The sequence below is a fragment of the Watersipora subatra genome, chromosome 4, assembly GCF_963576615.1.
Source record: "Watersipora subatra chromosome 4, tzWatSuba1.1, whole genome shotgun sequence".
NCBI classification, from domain to species: Eukaryota; Metazoa; Bryozoa; class Gymnolaemata; order Cheilostomatida; family Watersiporidae; genus Watersipora; species Watersipora subatra.
Window position 1 is genome coordinate 50,643,084 of NC_088711.1, and position 18,178 is coordinate 50,661,261.

The 18,178-nt window shown below is 35.1% G+C and overlaps 1 protein-coding gene across 1 annotated transcript in view; it reads right to left on the reverse strand.

Annotated features, from left to right (window-relative positions):
- LOC137394328 (uncharacterized) overlaps positions 1 to 18,178 on the reverse strand; it is a 481,712-nt gene that overhangs the window by 414,240 nt on the left and 49,294 nt on the right. The window lies entirely within an intron of this gene.

Sequence of the window (18,178 nt, forward strand, 5' to 3'; positions counted from 1 at the left end):
AAAAAATTTGAAACTGCTTGGTTATCTTAGACTAATCTATTAGAGAAATATTCGAACCACACTGACAATACCATCAAAGTTTTAAAATCATCCGTTATGTTTTTAATGGATAATAAAATTAGGTGACCACGCAATTGTTGGAAAATTCGCAAAAATGTGCATACGGCAGTTGCTGATAGATTTAGCATAAATTCGCATACGGTAGGGTAAGAGTAAAAACCAACAAAATATTTGTCAATCTCCTGCCTCTAAACATGATATCTCAAATCTGATAATTACTCTCAGTGTTGACTGAGTAACTAAAAGTGGTAATGAGTAACCATGGAAAACTATTCATTTTATATAATTATGCAATTGCTCAGCAATTGCAACCATGACTCATAAAGACTAAGAAGAGCAATACTAAATCTCTTTGCTATGCTACATTCCTTTGATTGGTTTGCGCTATTTATATTATGTAATCTGCCAATAATAGATGAATAGAACACAAAAGTGGCATAATGGTTTATGTAAGCGTTTAAATAATACAATGCCTGTAAAAATTAACAACTTTTCTTACTGAAGCTATGGCTATATCAAATTATTACACTAATTTTTGGCTCCCAAGTATAATGTGCTATTTTACAGCAACTTATTGCAATATCGCATACCTTTAATTTGATGTCTGCAAATCAGTCTTTGGTGTGGGCCATCAATGCTTCTCATCCAGCAGTTATCTATACCTAAAGCGTCATTGATTATTTGCAACTATACAAAGAAAAACTACTTTTGGACATGCTGTTACATTCTTACGTCAGGTATACATTTGCTAGTTACAGTAAAACTTTGTACAGTATATTTTGTGTTGGTGAATTTAAAGTTTTGCTTATCATAGTGACTTTGCCAAAACGTCAAACTTTACTACATTTCAAAATACAACCTTACTGATATAATGTTTTATAGTTTGTAATCTATAATTATGTAGATGTTAAAAAATATTATAAATTTTGGTAGATGAAACATTGATTATTTTGACATATTTTTTATGCAAACCAACGTGTAATTAGCAACATACCTTTTCTAGAAAAGAACATCCAACTTTGTCTAATACTCTCTGCCATCTGATAAATATGCCATCTTGGCAATAATGCTTACCAAGTTTCTACAAAAATGAAAAGATAATTCAAGTAGCATAAACAGATATACAAACCAAAATGAATGCAAAATACACATTTTAGTTCACTGGTTAGGTTTTTTTTGGCAAACTTGAATGTCTGCCTCCTACTACTGAAGCTCTATAAAACAGCTAAGCTCTTAATTACTACACAATTACTACACAAGATTCAAACTAAATACTAAAAGTTTCAAAATTCAAAGGCTGCATATACCCACTTACTTGCTTATGCCTATGCATGTACTACTATTACTTACAAAATCATAACTGAAATACGCAAACTCTCACTATTCATGATAACAATACTACAATTACTTTATGATCATGTTATTCTAATAACAGTTTTGACTGTTGGTAGAAACACATTAATAACGTTACTTATCATTATAAAAAACATCAAAAATTATAATAATAATAACTGAAAATAGATTAAAGTTGGAGAATTAACTGATTCACTAAAATAACTATTAATTGTCAGCTGGCGTGTCTGTGTTGATGTTACAAAACTGAACATTCGTGTAACAATAATAAAGTCAAAAATTAGGACTTTACAAAAAGTTTTGATTTTTTCCTTTTTGGTAATATAATGCTGACCTTTCTTGACTTTTCTATGCAGAACAATATCAGCAGTTGGATGACATAAACGGATGTAAAAAATATATCAAACGTGTTCTGTGCTACATTCCTTAAAAATTATAATAATTGAAACATACTTTTTTCACGCTAGTCCTATTTCAATATTAAATAAAATTTATACTGCTTTTCTACAACTGTATGTTTCAAGTAAATAAACTGTAAATTGACTAAAATAACATGAACAACTTACCGAATGTGACTTGCTCCCTTACATGTAGTCATTCTGCTGCTACCAAGCTCTAGTAGACTACATGGGTGAAGAACTAATAGTCCTAACAGCCACAGCAACATTATAACAGCCACATCTCTCTAGCTGTTATATACTGTGGTTATACTTTTGCCACTTTACTTCAATAAATTTAAAAAATCAATTCTTCGACTAAAAAACCATCTCTCAGGTATTGCGTTTGGATGCAAAGTTTCAAAAAAAGATTTATTTTGTGGCTGGATGCAACGGCATCGAAAATATGAATTGTACTGATTATAGACTTTTTTAAACTTTTACTACAGCCATGCTTAAACATCAGTTGAAACCATAATGTGCAATTATTGTGAATTTTCACAAAAAGAGCAGATCAATGAGAAACCTAGCAAAAAAGGGAGTGCTTAAATGGCAGTCTTGAAAACTATAAAGAGGGTCAGCAAATAAATTGTAATGTATTGTAGTTTGTTAATATACAACTTTATTTCTCAAATCTAATAAAGCTATCATGAATATTAGCAAAACTGACTGTATCCGACATAGCTGCTAATTCTTTGTATTTGCTGATGCTTAGTCATAAACTTATTGCAATATGTTTTTAAATATATTGTGCTATTAACTGAAACGATACCAAAACAGGTAAAAGTAAGAATGTTTTAAAATTGATATATGCCTCCTAGTTCCATATATAAGAGCCTCCTAGGGTTTATAATTTATTGATAGAAAATTACACATTTTTGTTGGAGTTGTCTCCTCTTTTCCATATATATGAATATAGATATATAAGGCGATTATGGGAATCATGTTTAAAATACTTCTATAGGGTTGTTAAGCACTATAAACACTGCTAGAATTAGGAGGCTCCCTGGACGCCTCCTAATTTTTCAGAGCCTCCTAACATGGATTATATATTGATAGAAGCCTCCTAGTTGGGAAATATAGTTCTATATATATATATATATATATATATATATATATATATATATATATATATATATATATATATATATATATATATGTACAACGATGCACCTGAGACCATCCAACACATCATCAGTGGATGCAAGCAGCTAGCAGGAAACGCATACACTGAGCAGCATAATCATGTCGCAGGTGTTGCGTATAGAAGTCTATGTGATGAGTATGGCCTTAATAAACCACAAAACTGGTGGGAAGCTCCTGGTAAGGTCAATGAAAATGACCGCGCTAAGATCATCTGGGACTTCTACATCCGGACTGACAAGCATGTTCTAGCAAACCAACCAGATATAGCGGTGGTGGACAAGGAGAACAAGAGGGCTACTATAATAGATATAGCAGTACCCAATGGCTACAATATAGCCAGCAAAGAAAAAGAAAAGGTAGAGAAGTATCTCTCTCTTGGAGAAGAGACTTAAAAATGCTGAGATGTAAGAACGACTGTAATTCCAGTAGTCATTGGAGCACTGGGCGCAATAATACCGGCGCATAAAATGTGGCTTGCCCAGATATCGACAGCAATCAACTCAGGTGAGTTGCAGAAAAGTGCGCTATTGGGAACAGCTAAGATCTTGAGGCGAGTGCTCAAACTCCCAGGTCTCTGGTAGGAGACCCGAGTTAGAGCAGAAATTACCACCTTCATGGGTTAACCGGGGGGGGGGGGAGGAAAAATTTTATATGTATATTTATATGGACATATACATGTATACATATGCACGTTTATACATAGATATATGTGGCCCCGCCGTCAGAATGTACAATCGTGCGGTAATTGGATTGTTCACAATAGCACGATAAGCGTGCTTTACCTATTGTATGATTCACCGTCACTATTTCAGTAAACAGTGGTTTATAGTGCATTAAACCCTGCTCTTTCATTATTCTTCCGGCTATTCATTTAGATGAGTATTTCTACTTAGAATCTGAGTTAGCTGCCTCAGATCATAGTGAAAGCGATGATGAGGGAGGATTGTAATAATAGGGCAACCTTAGAAATACAGCTTCTTACGCAATATGAGGCTGCTAACGATAATGCGAGTAATAACGTCATCCTAATCACAGGTGTCCTTTAGCGGGGATATTGCCGAAGCCGAGACCGGGCCGTAGTCTACACACACAAAAAAACAACAAAGGTCCACCTAGTTATGAGCAAAAACAAAAGTATCCGCCCAAATATTTCACCAATCCGATTAGCAGCACGCACAAAAACTAAACCAGTCGACTGAGGCATCCATCATGTCAAAATATTCCAAGTTTCAAGTCATGTCTTGCACAACTCACCTTATGGTTTGTCAAAACTTGTCCCAAAGTCCTTATTAATTTGAGACTGTCTAATATCCGTTTTAGAAATGGTTGTCGCTAGCCTAGCCTAACGTTCTGATTCAACATCTTAGTAACTATCGGGGCGTTGCTGAGTGCTCCTGATCTTTTTGAATCTTTCTTAAGCATGCAAGAACCAATCAACATCGGGTTAATGCTATTGTAAACAAAACTTAAGAGGGAATCAAAAAGATCGGGAGAGCTCAGCAGTGCCCCGATAGTTACTAAGATGTTGAATCAGAACGTTAGGCTAGGCTAGCGGCAACCATTTCTAAAACGGATATTAGACAGTCTCAAATTAATAAGGACTTTGGGACAAGTTTTGACAAACCATAAGGTGAGTTGTGCAAAACATGACTTGAAACTTGGAATATTTTGACATGATGGATGCCTCAGTCGACTGGTTTAGTTTTTGTGCGTGCTGCTAATCGGATTGGTGAAATATTTGGGCGGATACCTTTGTTTTTGCTCATAACTAGGTGGACCTTTGTTGTTTTTTTGTGTGTGTAGACTACGGCCCGGTCTCGGCTTCGGCAATATCCCCGCTAAAGGACACCTGTGATCCTAATGAATTAAATCAAATTACCGCCTATCAAAGATCAGCCTATCACTGCTGATAACATTCTTATTTTAGCTGTTGACATAAAACTAATAAGTGGGTGCAAATGTAGGGAATTATGCGCTAGTTTTATGTCGTCTGAACAATTAAGCCTCATTGGAACTGTGTATTGTGATGGAACGTTAGGTTGCCATCCTTCTGTATAAATTTTAATGGGAGTTATATTCCCTTTTTGCTCTCTTTGTAACCACGCCCCTAAAGAAGGCTGGTCCTTGTACTTCATTTACATAATCTAATGCAGGCAGGGCCTCGGCTCTTATTAGTTGTTCAAATATATGCATTGCATTTGGAACCATACTTCTTCTGTTACCTTGAGCGATAGCAGAACCACACCAAGCATATAGCTAACTCCAAAGACCTAGTCTATGGGCTGTGCTGTGGTGATAAATTCATAGAAGCATCGTCGACCCCGTCGACCTCCGGTCGACCTTGTCGACCTGGTACAAAACCCACTCTGGGAGTTATCCCTTGTGCAAGTAGGTTGATGTTGACCGGTGGTGTAAGTCGACCTAGTCGCCTCCGCGTGTTGGTCACGGGCAACCCGCACACAGCCCCTGTGAAGGGTGAATGCAGACCGGTAGAATAAGCCGACCTAGTCGCCTCTACGTGTTGGTCGCAGGATCCAACACAGTATCGAGAATTACCGAGGGAAACATTGAATATGGTTGTGTTGGGACAAATTGCCACTAGCATAATAAACAAACCCCTCCAATGCACTACAATAAATCTCTGCAGTGTACTCGTGCTACACTGTGTGAGTGTTAAACTACATAAAAAGAGCTCTAGATTGAATGGTCACTTGATGGGTTGATATTTCCGCATCCTGATGCCCCCTGTTGTCACTTTTCCTTGACCTTACCATGACCTTCTGTATAAGTGGACAAATCTGAATGCACTTCCAACACATTTTTAAGTTGTTGGACTGTCATTATATGCAGTCATAGCAATATAGCATGATGAAAAGTGCCCAGTTTGAAGCATACCCTTTTAATGAAAAACTCCAGGACGGTGAGCTTTTAGCCACATATATTGTTAACCTTACCATGACCTTTGGGAGGTCAACCATCAATCGAATTGAAATAAAAATGCAACCATCATCTTTTTCAGGGTTTTATTGTAGATAATGCCAGGTTTCATCAATATAGGTTGAGATTAAGTGGTCGGTTGCTATGGCATCTTGATTTGTAAACAAATACCATGATTTACAGTTCATGAATCATCAACTTTATCCTGCTTAAACTCAAAACAACAGTTTTAGTTCATCACGAGACCTTCTCTACTAAATCTTGCATAACCTGGGCATAAATAATCTGATTTAAAAAATTTAAAATGCATTAAAATCCTCAGAATTTGCTGATTTCAATTCTTTAAATAACTCAAAAATGTGGTTTTAGCACGATTGTACATTCTGACTGCCTGGGTCACATATGCACATAATAACACACAAAGGGGTGTATAAACCTTTTAAAAGAAATTGGTTTTTCGGTAAATTAGTTGGCCCAAGGGGGTCTGATATAGTCCTGAAAATTTGCCTTCAAAAGCATTTTAAACCTTTGTTTAAAATTACTGACATCTATTCATTGTTAAATGATGGATACTCTCTGTGAACTTAGCATTTTTTTCGGAACTTCCATGATTAAAGATTTCTTTAAAATTTAAAAAATAGCTATTCCAAATCTAATATGAACTGATAATAACCAAAGAACAAACAAACTTTAACAGTCACATTTTGACACAATACTGTGAGATGTTCAGGTCTCTCGATTGTGACCTAGTTTTCAGCTATTGCATTAAAATGAAGTGCAACATTTAAATTCGTTAAACACCAACAGTTACATAAGAGCACAGCAATCACCAACTGCCAGTAATGAGTCCTCAGGTCATATGACATTGTATGGTTGAATGTTGTATGTAAACTGGTCTAAATCCTTTCAGGGTCCAGACCCTGCTAATGGGCAGTATGCTGGCCTGCAGCCTGCACCTAAAGCCTGGCACCTATACCTACTGCCTGCAGGCAGGGGGCAGTTTGTTGTAGAGCAGAGATCAGTACTTCAACTTTGCCTAAAATTGTTGGAGTACTGGGCAATGGGTAGTACTTCAACCTTGTCTAAAAATTCCCTCATATGCTGAGGGAATCTTTATGGAAGGTTATTTCTGTTTTGTTTCTAGAATGTTCTGAATGGTTGCCAATTATTTATGAAGCTTTGTTAAAAGTGATTAAAAATCTGCTATACTGTTTCTGGCTACTTTATTTATTCTGACAGTTGAGTACATTGTCAGATAAATAAGTATCTGGGTTCAGATCTGGCATCCTGGTATGAGTATGCTATAACCATGTTGTCTTGACAATTGCCTACCTTTTGACAGACTTACTGAATTTGTTCATAATAGTAATAGTAACGAGAATGGTTTAGTTAGTGTTTGTTATATGTTATTAGCTTTAATAGGAACAAACTATGATATTCTCTTTTAATGACTCATCTTCTATACTTGACATCAAATGACACAATAATAAAAATGGTCAAAGGAGTTTTTGTGCATTTCCTTTGATACCCACGTTTGTTCACATTTTCGTTTTTCTTCTGTTGAAACTAAAATAATTATGGGTTCAATACATCCATTGGCAACGAAAGCAGAATGAAAAAGTTGAGTACTTATTCTTATACACTCATATTTTACATATGGCTTTACTGCAGTCGTCTTTTCAATTTTTTAATAATGGCAGTTCACTTCAGAACCCTGCGGAATATAAAAATTGGGTTGTATTTGATTTGAATATTTTTAGTTTCTATCATATGAAGTTCTTGTGACCTTTTTACAAAGAACCAGATGATGTAGAGTTGAAGCAGAGTATTATTAATAACGTAAACTAAACGTGAAGTTTTCCAAGTCTATTATATGTATCAATTCTTTTTGTCATGATAATGTGTTATCTTAAGTTTATTAGTGAAAAGTTCATTTATAGAACTAGAAGACTAGAGACTGTCTGATGGCAATTTGTCAAATAACATATCTGTCATCACCACACTACATATACAGTACAAAGCAAAAAGTGAAGAGCATGTATTTTTATAATGTTCCTATGGCCTCATCCGAAATTGTGCTTCGCGTTTTATTTGGTCAGTTGTAAAATTTTTTTAGAATTAGTAGTTTGAATTGATCAGGAATCAGAACTAAAACTACCAATCAAATAAACTAAAAATCCCACTATCATAAAAGGATATAGCCATTGATACACAAAATTATGCCTTGTAAAAATAAATTGAAACAATGATTAGTAAATTCAGGTTTCTATTGTCAACTTATTGCAAAAAGATAGCCTTAGGTCTAAAGGGAGAGGTATGAGACGTGAATTGCTTTAACATAGTCTTAGGTTTATTGTAAGGTAAATTTGCTTATGCATTTCATTTTATTACTTTACATTTTTTGAATTTTTTTACCATCCTTTTAGGAAACTATAATATTTCATGAAATCTTACATGTCAGCTATTGCAAGTTTCTTAAGTGTTGAGCTGTATATTTGCTCAACTTACACCATTAATAATTAGTGTAGCAACCCCGGGTGGTTGATATAGCCAATACTCACTTTTCCTCTAGGACTACATGGGATAATTAGTTGTTATGCTGGAGTTGTCTTCTTTCTAAAATACTGTAGTTGTACTATACATTGATATCCTAGTACTATTTACAAAATATATCGAGATTGAAAATTTCCATGGTCAAATCATATCCACATTAACATATAAGCACAGAAAATCATCTCTATTTTTAACAGCCAATGATTTTTTTTTCTCACTGTTCTTAATAGGCATTTGGCGTGTTTGGACTCTGTCAGATACACGCGTTTGTCGACTATGTCCGATCTCGTATGACATACGATCAGTTCACCCTTCTGCTCAGGACCATAGTGACTGTTGTTGGAGGAACAGTGTTGGTCATGGGTAGACTGCTCACAGCTACAGGTATTGTTTGTGATAAAACATAATTGTGCGAGTTTTTCCTCCAAGACTGCAAACCACGATTTAAGTTTATGGCAGAATTTCAGCTCAGCGTTTATAATGAGTGGCTGATAAAGTATAGAGAACTGGCACTATATGCGTTATAGTTAAAGATAAGAGTTTTTCTGTAGGCTCTTCGGGTAAAGTCTGCTGTATTTTTTTTTAGACTGCAGGCTTGATGGTCACATCAGCTGCCTTGTTCCACGTGTTGTACTAATTCAACATGGAGATTGACATCAGAAACATCCGTGTTTCCCTGGCTCCCATTCTTCTCGAGCCTCACTACCCATGTTACATACCTTCTCACCAGAGAGCTCAAGGTTTATTGCATTTCTTCTACACATTGCATAATTTAGATAGTATTGTTTTGTATAGTAATTTAGTTTGACTGGTTTGCGGAGGCCCTGAAGGTTATATGTGCGTTACTAAACAAAATATATATGAATGAGGGCTGTAAATTTATCAGGTTACTTGATAAATTAATAAATTGATTGAAACAAAATGATTAATCCGTAACCAAAACAATTCAACTTTTACAGCTCGTGTTTTGAGCCTTGAACTTTACAAGTATCTCAACTGGCCAATTGCATTATGAATGTTTTTCTCTTCCACATATATTCTCACTATATCATTAAAACTCCTTCTGAGAACATGAGCAGTGAGCCTGATGTACAATAATTCTTAACAATAATAAGGCTTTGAGCTCATAAAAATATTTTTGTCATAATATAATTTCAGAAGTTATCATCTCATGCCAGTCAATTGTCTCGCCTTTCACAATAATTTTAATATTTTCAATTTAGTACCATGCTATAGACTTATCTTTAAAGATTTGTTACTCTTGAGTCATTTCCTAGTTGTCTGCTACTATCAACTCTTATAACTCGGCACCTCAACATCTACTCCTATGAACTAGAAACTCTAACACAGTGTTCATGACTATATCCAAGTACAATCAGACATCAAACTGTGGAGGGAATCACTGCTTTCTCACTGCTCATCTAATCAGTGCATAGGTAAGACAAGCTATTTTTGTCAGATTTATTGCTAAAGTTTTCGATATTTGCATAGCTTATAATCCTCTACAACTTTTACATCGCTGTCACTAAACCAAGGCTATAATGATAAACAACCCATGATATGATAATGTTGTTTTACTATGCTGCAAAATGAAAAGTTAAAAACTTTGCTTTATAATTTACTAATAAGACTGTCATACACCTGTGAACAACCCGCTGCAAGGTAAGTATTGAGATTGTATTAGCTTTCACAGGAGTTAGCGTGTTTATCAGGTGCAAGGGTAAACAACTTCAAGTTATCGTTATTCATTTGCAGCATGGCCCCCTAAAAGGCCTGATCATGCCTGAGCTTGTGATCTATGACTAACTCCACATGGCCATCAATAAACCTATGTAGCAATCAAAGGTATCCTAAACCAAGGCTACAACTGATGAATAATCCATGATAAGTTAGTGTTGCTTTTACCATCAACAGAGTGAGAAGTTGACAACTTCCCGTTACAAATATATGATAAGATTGTGATGAGCTTGTAACGAATCTGCTACAAAATAAAGTGATGGCCCCTTGATATGGAGTGCGATTTGTAAAATTTTGTGATATCCACACTATAAAAACTTTTTTAGTATATAAGTTTACATGTTTAATATGTGAAGATTCATGTTTACTAAACATGTAAGTTGGCATACTAAATATGCAAGTTAGCATACTAAACATGAATCTTCACATACTAAACATGTAAGTTGGCATACTAAATATGCAAGTTAGCATACTAAACATGAATCTTCACATACTAAATATGTAAGTTGGCATACTAAATATGTAAGTTAGCATACTAAACATGAATCTTCACATACTAAACATGTAAACTCATATACTAAAAAAGTTTTTATATTGTGGATATCACAAAATTTTACAAATGGCACTCCATACCTTGACGACCAAAACTTCCGAGGTGTAGGTTTTCATTAAAAGAAACTGCCTCTGTAACAATAGTCTACAAGTGTCTTTCCTAATTTGGTTCAGTCATGGTAACCAAGTTTCACAATTGATTAGACAATATATTATTAGATGTAATATACTATCTCTTTAATACATATATGATAAGAACTTTACTCTTTTCTCTCATTTATGTCTCACACCTCTCTTTCACTCTTCTTTCTCTCACTCCTTTCTCTTACTCCTATCTGTTCCACTCCTATCTCACACTCTTCTCTGTCCCACTCCTTTCTCACTCTTCTTTGTTCCACTTCAATCTCCCACTCTTCTCTGTCCCACTCCTCTCTTTCACTCTTCACTCACTCCAATTGAACTATTATTGTAATTGTAAGTTGCTGTTATTGTTTTTTGCAATTCAAGTAAAACAGCATAAGTGGGAGACAATAGATATCTCAAGCATCAGTGAATCAAGAATACAACAGTGGTATGTTTAAAATCTTTTACTAATTGTAATAATGCTTCTTATTATATGTCAACAAGTTATTGGTGATGGCTCTCATCGGCAGCTCAATTCCAGGTAGCTTACAGAAAAAAGCAGACCCCTACACTTTGCAAGGAGATTTCAAGATTGACAAAGATGGTTTGACAACTCTGCTTAGCTGCCTCATGTACAAGCTCTGTTGTTATAGATTTAGTTTTGTCTCTAGTTTGAAAAATCATTTTTTCTGTGATAGATAATTAGAGGATTAGTATATCTTACAGACAAGTATACTGTTTTCTTTGGATTAGGTGGAATATAAGCAATTCTGTGAAGTTTACAGTGTTTGTGTAATTTGTTATGACATTGTTTCTTTTCTTTGGCAAATTTGTAGCCAAGCCATCAGGATACGATAGGGTACGTAACGCCAAGATTGGTAATAAGGACTTTGAACTCGATGTGTTGGAGAGGCATACACCACAGAGCATTGGATAGTTAGAATATACAAAGTGAAAGACTTGGTCAATCGAGGCGTATAGAGAACCCATCAAACCTTTTGTATAGTTTCTCAACCTCATGCTAGTACATTCTTTAGCTTACGCAATGGCTCAGCTACAGTGACACAGATGTCTCTCAGAGATGCATAGCATCTGGTTAGATTCATGTCATGGAGAACTCTTTATAGCCTGCTAGTAACTTTCTTGAATGCATGATCAATGTGTGATTTGTAGCATCAGTAATGATTTACAGTGCTGTTAAAACTTACATATAGTTGTGCAATTGTGTAGTTGTGCAAGCTCATTAAATCCTATGCATTCATCAGTTGCTTTCATTATATATATTTTATATGAGTCCAGTTAGTAGCTGATGGTAAGGTCTATATGGAACTTTAACTCCCATGCTATGCCTGAACGATACTATGAATTGAAAAACAGCAATTTATAAAAAGTGTTAAAATAATCTTAATTTGAATTGTTTTGTAATAATATCCTAGTTAACACCAATCAAATGAGTCAACTGATTGTTAATGGACTAACAATAGCTGAATACAGAATAGCCAAAACTAACTTAAGTTTAAGCAGCTTTCTATGCCCTTTTTCAAAGAGCCATGGCTGGAAAGAAGTTTATACAAGATTTCCATTTTTATTGAACACATCTTAATATCGACTGACCACACATATCGTTATAATAAACCGTTGACAACCGTTTACAGATGAGAGATCTCTCGTGTTTATATTATTACCAATATACACAATTTCTATCCTTCACTGCTCAGACTGCACTGGTTCATAACTTATTGTTCTTATTTGTATGCCTCGGCTTAGATTCAGCTTTCTTGTTTACCTACATATTTGGCTTTCATAAATTGATCAAAAAGCCAGGCATTTAATTTGCTTGCTCAGAGGCCTGAATGCCTTTTTATATTACTAGTAACACTTGACGCAAACCTAAATTCTATAGACGATTGTTTCACAATGCAAGTCTTCAAAGGGCTGTTTTAAACATGACCTTTAAATGAACACAAAATTATACACAGATGATTGCTTCATAAGCATACATTCTACATTATTTATGTAATAGGGTAAGGCAATGTCTCTGACTATACTGTGAAGATTTCTGCTTCACCTATTTATTTCATGTTGGATAGGCCTTCTATCCGGTGAAATTGGCAAAATGTAAACTATTGCTAACATAATCCAGGGACTAAACACCTGCGAATGAATGACAGCTACTTGATGTTTATAATATACCATAAAACGTCAACAAATGAGGTAGTTAACATTACAGTAAAAACTCTTAATTGAGATTGAGACTACATGTTAAACTAGTGATTGTGTTTAAGACTTGTGAGTAGGATGAAGTAAGAGAGGTGCATAGAGATAAGTTAGAATGCTTTTAAGACAAAATCAGTTTTTCTAATATCTAACAAATTCAAACCCCATTTGTCTTTTCATGTATAGTGCTTAACCCTTATAGGGAGATGTCATCTGATTGTGCTGGTAACAATGCTTGTTTTACTGTCAAGTGTAATAATTACATTAAAATGAATATTGCAAGTAACATAGACTGATGCTTACTACTAAGCATGAACAGCAATGCAGAGTAAGAAAACCAACTTGGTAGAAGTAATAGCAGCCACTTTGTAGCAGTCGTCATGTGTGTCTATTCATAGTGTACCATCAGCGTGTTACTTAACTGAGATGATCAGACTAAATACAAAGTTCAACATGGTTCACTGACCACAACACACGCTCAAGTGCCATGAATAAATAAACTAACATGAATACTGAATGCTTCCTGTCATTTTCACAATCCACATTCAACTAGTGCAAGTTTACTCAGAAATAGCCTTCTTATTTTCATCTGACTGGCTCTTGTACATTCATTCACATTTAGCTAGTACATGTATACGCACACTCATCAGTCACTCTCTAATTGTTATATGACTAATGTGAACATACCCACTACTCACTCTCACCAACATAACTCTGACTACCTTGCTCCCATCCTTCCTTCTTCCTAATTTATCAAAAGCACCAACTTTCATGACCTCAATATATTTGCTATATGCTGGGTAATCGATGACTTCATTTGCACTTATCTCAGTACTAGACAAATAACAATATTGTGTCACTTAATTCAATGGAGAAGTGCGCAATAAAATTGGATAATTGTCTTTGCTGTCTATATACGAATTATGAGCATAGTCGTATAGTGACGAGAAAGGCAAGGCGATTGAAATGTACATGTTCCCTTTGTATCTGTTAGATGATTGGTTGTTAACCGGCCTTGCTGCGCTGATACTGGCTGCATTGTCATTAGCAAAAGTCTTGTTGTAGGCTAAATGATCGATTGTGTACTTGAAGCCACTGCGGTAGCCGCCAGCGACACAGACTGGAGTTCTATCACGCATCTACCCTGAGTGAGAATATAGATACGCTATTTTAAGATGATAATTTATGAGTGACATTTATTCTCGCCTTCAAACTTGACTAAAGTTGATAGGCCATGAGCTGATCTCACCCAAAACTTTTACTGTCTCTGATTCTGTAAAAGTGACCAAGGTTAAAGAGAGGTTGGTAAGTACTGACAGCTATAAATATTGTTGTATTGCAGTATTTAATAAAGGTCAAAGTGAACTCCAGCAAGTATCGGCTTTTCTGATGGATACTTTGAGGGTACAAGTTGTCACGAAACTAGTCTTCCTTGCCCTAGTAGTAAGTAAGAGTGTTCAGTCTGTTCTGTACAAAAGATGTGAGGATTTGGCAGGTTATTTTACTGGTTTTATTCCGTGTACACTAATTAAGATATATGACTCTTTAATATATTTAAATACTTATAAATCTTTTAAAACATTCTTTAAAAAGTTTAACCTAACTTGCATTTGTTCCAGCTTCTATTTGTTTCTTCTGATGTTTAAAATATTGATGTCTCAAGTGGTAGTTGACCTTCATAAAAGGGTCATGAAGTATGATGAGTACTAGATATTACAAAATATTTTATTTGGTCTAAACGTATTTACTATTGTCTCAGGGAGGCTTTTGAGACCTAAATCCTGGTCCATACCATTCAAACTAAGTGAACAACTATATTATATCAGCTATACAAATGTGTCTATCAGTGTCCCAGGATAACAAAATGTTAATTAATTATAAGCTGGTGAGCAGCTGAATACTAAATAAGTGTTTTCCACAGTAGCTGATGAAGCGTCATTAAATACAAATAAACACCATAATAAATGTCTCATGACCTCTTGACCTCTGCAACTTCTCCTCAGCATTAAAGTACAGTCATCCCTCGTTTATCAGCGGAGTTGCTTTTTAAAAATAACCTGTGAAAAGTGAAATCCTTGAAGTAGTCAGCTTTATTTTGTAGTACTTCACAATGCAATTTACCCTAGGACACTTATTTATTTGCCTCATTTAACTTTTGCGTTTTCGCGGAATCATGCTTTTGCGAAAATTTCATGTGCGAAACTAAACTATCATAACGAATGAACGAAACGCGAAATTAAATAGCTTTGTTCATTGATAGTCCATAAAATAAATGGCAGCAAGCGATCAAACTGCATTATCGACCTCGCCCACACCATTCTACCTGCGGTTCACAATTACAATCTACTCTCAAATTGATTTTTTTTCTTATCGGTGAACCAGGCTAGTATTCTCTGGGGCAGCTTGCCGGCTGAGTCATCCCAACCTTTAGGAACTTTCCGCTGCTAAGTACAGTCAAACTCGGATAACTCGCCCTCAGATAAAAGGTAACATTTCATCTCAAACATAAGGTTAACTCGAACGGATTTGTTTGGTTCGTTCCCAGGCAATGATAAATTGCTTCAGATAACTCGACCTCAACATCATTTATTCAAGAAGTTATTTGCCCAACGGCTATGGAGACGGTTTTTATCGATGTAGAATATCACTTTATTCGAAGCCATATAGACAAACATCAACTTTTAGTAGTTTTTGGGCGTCATTATTATCATCATCAGTGGCAAAATATTCTTGTTATTGACCTTTATAAAGGTTTGCAAAATATCAAGTTTTACCAAACATCCACTTGGCCATGTCTCATCGAAAGCTTAAAAACTTCCGTATGAGCTTAAAATAAAATTGGCAAAATTGATCTTTGTTAAAACGCAAAAAAATGTCTTTTTCTGAGCGTTTTAACTGCGGTCAAGTTTTGCCTTTTTTAATTTAAAAACGTCTCGTCAGTCACATCACCTAAAACAAAGCAAATCTCAAAAAATAGAAAAATGTTGATACTTTCCGATAAATTTTTTAAAACTTTCCACGAGAGGCCCGGTTGAGGCCCTACATAAGAAAAACCTGTTGGGGGCTTACACCGCCCCCTCGACACCCCCAGGTGTTCACAACTAGTCGCCTGACATTAGCCGCCCCAACTTGCAACCAGTGAATACAGGCCTGCGGTGAACTGAACCTGAGGAATCTAATTATGTTTGTTCCACTGCATTTATTTTCACATCACTATATTTTCGCACTCATCAGAGCTGCAAAATTAAGGTGCAGTAAAATTTTACTCTGTATGCTACTCACGAAACTAAATACTAGTGGAATATAAGTGTCCTAGGGTATACTTTGTTTTTAAGTATTGGTGTGTAGGTGCGTCCAGCTATAGTTATTAAAATCTTAGAAATGAAATTCTGGAATCTCAAGGATTGAACTTACGGAGATAGCAACCACAAATTTAAAATCCAAGCGCTCTACCACTGAACGATACTAGCCATCACGATTGCCAATGTCTCATACACACTATAATGTATGCTATAACACGCTAATTATTTTAGCATTGCGTCCACGCGTTATAATGCCCATGTTAATAAATACTCTGTGACCTAGTATATGCAACACGATGCTTCGTCATCTTTTTTCGTTTGGGCAAATTTGTTTCCGACAAATTTGTTTTCCATCCCACAGTAATAGTTTATCTCCCACCTAAAATTTGACGATTTGTGTAATGATCATATACTGTACGTTATTAAAAGATACACGTTGCTGAACTCGCCATGGCAAGTTATCCGTAACCGTTATTCGGTAGCCTACATCTGGTATCTGTTATAATAAAAATGACTATAATAAAATATTATAATAAAAATTTGTTAAAAGTTTGAAGTTTACTAAAATACATGCTAAAACTTTCTTCAAGTATATGCTTAATAAACTAAATTTATTTAAGTTAGATTCAGCGTTTATGGTACACGTCTGTCTCAAAGGTAAGAACTCTGCACTTAGTATATTGTAATGTTATATTATCTTGCAAATCATAATGCACTAAAGTCACTGTAAGCACCTATAGTTACTAAGGTTAACATAAATGTAGTATTTTGGTGCTATTCTTAATGATGATGATTTTTGCATTAGATAATGACTATGGGTTTCTATACCACTCTAGGTACATCTATAGCCTATGATATTTCCGCATACCAACACTGACACGAACTGAAATCATAACTGTATACCAAATAATCTTTTTATTGTAATCGTAGCAAAATAGACTATATTTAGCCACTACTTGCTAATGATTTTACATTTACATTTTTTATTTTTCCTTCTAATTTATTTCAAAGAAACTCTTCTTTCAAGTTATGAAATTTTAAACTTACAGTTGTTTAAAAACCTTTACAGCTGTTTTACATATTTTTAATTTAGTTGTCCTGCACAAAACCTGTTTCTGATGGTATGAAGTTTTAAAGTTACAGTTGTTTGACAAAGTTTGAAAACCTTTACAGTTGTTTTTAGTTTCTCTCTTAATATATTTCAACTACCCTTCTCTCATGATATGTAGTTTAAAAGTTAGAATGGCAAAAATTGTTATATGTTAAATACCAATTAACTTCTATCTAAGGACTCTTTTATTACCCGTGCAATGCCGGGTATCACAGCTATACTGTACTATAGAAGAAAACCAAAAATCCAAACCTGTTTTAAGACACAAAATTTGTTTAAAAAACAATTATTGTAATATTGGTATTAATATTGCTGCTGTCGTCCTTATATTCTTTTCTTCCTTAAGAGAACGAACCAAAGATTCATTTATTCTGTAATGGTGCCCTACAGCTGTATAGCTTTTATCATTCGTTAGCATGCGTGGAAGTGTATCTTTCTCTGCAATAGTTAGCATCTTCCTTGGCTTCCATGGCGTATCCGGAGGCCTGTTTATCGGTGATGAATGTTTCTGCGACATTGTGGGTTTTGTCACAGAAATTTTGAAAACGTAAATTGGCAGAATTTACAGAAACAAAAACTGCTGACAAGTAAAAAACAATACAGCGCAGCATCAATATTTGACTTCTAGACAACAGTAGTCTCGGAGCCAA